Source organism: Meriones unguiculatus (genome assembly GCF_030254825.1).
Source record: "Meriones unguiculatus strain TT.TT164.6M chromosome 13 unlocalized genomic scaffold, Bangor_MerUng_6.1 Chr13_unordered_Scaffold_34, whole genome shotgun sequence".
NCBI classification, from domain to species: domain Eukaryota; kingdom Metazoa; phylum Chordata; class Mammalia; order Rodentia; family Muridae; genus Meriones; species Meriones unguiculatus.
Genome location: NW_026843646.1, coordinates 9,530,523 through 9,532,752, shown reverse-complemented (window position 1 = coordinate 9,532,752; position 2,230 = coordinate 9,530,523). Strand labels below are relative to the sequence as shown.

Genomic DNA, 2,230 nt, shown 5'->3' with positions numbered 1-2,230 from the left:
TTGGTTTTGCAATTTCACTGAGAATTCATCAGCAAACTTATACTGCTGAAAATACTTATGAATACTAGGAATTTGGAACTTCTTCTTCATGTCCTGCTCACTTTTTAAATGAAGTGTCATCCATACAGTACAAAAATTTGTGAATTGGATTGCTGTGGTAAAACTCTGAATTCTTACAATACTCTTCCTATATTTGAGAAAATATCTTATAGAAAAATGATGCTATAAAAGTGAATCACATAACAAATGCTCTTACCATCACAGGGATCTGCAAAAATACCCATAACGAAGGGGAAATACCCTGAATATAAATAAAGTGATAAAACTTTAAAATTTTATTCTTCTTTGCCATTAGACTGAATTATAAAATTAATTCATATAGATAAATATATTTATTAGTGTAATGAAATGACTGTGGTAAATCTTTCACATGTGCCAATTATATTTGCAGGTATGAAAGCAGTCATACTGGAGAGAATCCCTTTGAATGCACTCTATGTGGTAACGCCTCCCCCTATACCACTGTTCTCATGTGGCATAAAAGCACACACACCGGAGAGAAGTCTTATAAATGTAATCAATGTGGTAAAGGCTTTGCAAAAAACAATCATCTCACATGGCATAAAAGAACACATACTGAAGAGAAACCTTATGAATGTAAGCAGTGTGGTAAAGCCTTTGCAGAAAACAGTACTCTCTTAAGCCATAAAAGAACACACACTGGAGAGAAGCCTTATGAGTGTAACCAGTGTGGTAAAGCCTTTGCAAAAAGCAGTATTCTCTTAAGCCATAAAAGAACACACACTGGAGAGAAACCTTATGAATGTAACCAGTGTGGTAAAGCCTTTGCACAAATCAGTGCTCTCATATGGCATAAAAGAACACACACTGGAGAGAAACTTTATGAATGTAACCAGTGTGGTAAAGCCTTTGCACAAAACAGTACTCTCTTAAGCCATAAAAGAACACACACTGGAGAGAAACCTTATGAATGTAATGAGTGTGGTAAAGCCTATGCACAAAACAGTCATCTCATAAGACAAAAGAACACACACTGGAGAGATACCTTGTGAATGTAACCAGTGTGGTAAAGCCTTTGCAGAAAACAGTACTCTCTTAAGCCATAAAAGAACACACACTGGAGAGAAACCTTATGAATGTAATGAGTGTGGTAAAGCCTATGCACAAAACAGTCATCTCATAAGACAAAAGAACACACACTGGAGAGATACCTTATGAATGTAACCAGTGTGGTAAAGCCTTTGCAGAAAACAGTACTCTCTTAAGCCATAAAAGAACACACACTGGAGAGAAGCCTTATGAGTGTAACCAGTGTGGTAAAGCCTTTGCACAAAACAGTGCTCTCATAGGGCATAAAAGAACACACACTGGAGAGAAACTTTATGAATGTAACCAGTGTGGTAAAGCCTTTGCACAAAACAGTACTCTCTTAAGCCATAAAAGAACACACAGTGGAGAGAAACCTTATGAATACACCCAATATGATACTGCCTTTGCATAGCAGAGTAGTCTCCAAAAACATGAAAAAACACACAGTGGAGATAAGCCTTGTGAGCGTAATTAGTGTGATTAAAGCCTTTTTGTGTAACAGTCATCTCCTAAAAAAACAACACATTCTGGAGGGTAACCATATGAATATAAGTATGTGGCAAAGCCATTGCATATAACATCTTTTAATACATAAAAGAACACATACTGGAAAGAAGCTGTCTGACTGCAACCAATGTGAATAAACTTTCGCACTTCAGAGTCATCTTCACCATCATGAAAGAAATCCTAATGGACAGAAAGCCTACGACTGCTTTTAACATGGTGAAACCATTCCATATTTGTATAATTTTCATCATCATGAAAGGATTCATACTGGAGAGAACTTAAGAATGTGTTAAAATGGTGAGGCCTTGCAAAAATCTAGAGTTATCATCATCATAAAAGTATCCTTACTGGAGAGTAATTCTGTGACTATAAGCAATGTGGAAAGGATTTTTTGTTCTTTGGTCCACTGAGATGCAACAGAACTGAAAAACTAGCTCAATGAAAATGACCTCCCTTTTCTGAAGGGGAAAGAGAAAGGGAATAGGGGCAATAGGAATGGAAGGTAGTAATGGGGGAGAGGCAAGGGAGGGGGGATTATGATTGGAATGTAAAGTAAATAAACTATTTTTAAAAAGAATACAATGAATGGTAAATATCAATTACATGCAAAAGT

General features: G+C 36.3%; 1 pseudogene; it reads left to right on the top strand.

Moving 5' to 3' along the window:
* Window positions 1-551: 551 nt before the first annotated feature.
* On the top strand, window positions 552-1,585 carry LOC132650918 (zinc finger protein 180-like; annotated as a pseudogene).
* Window positions 1,586-2,230: the final 645 nt, after the last annotated feature.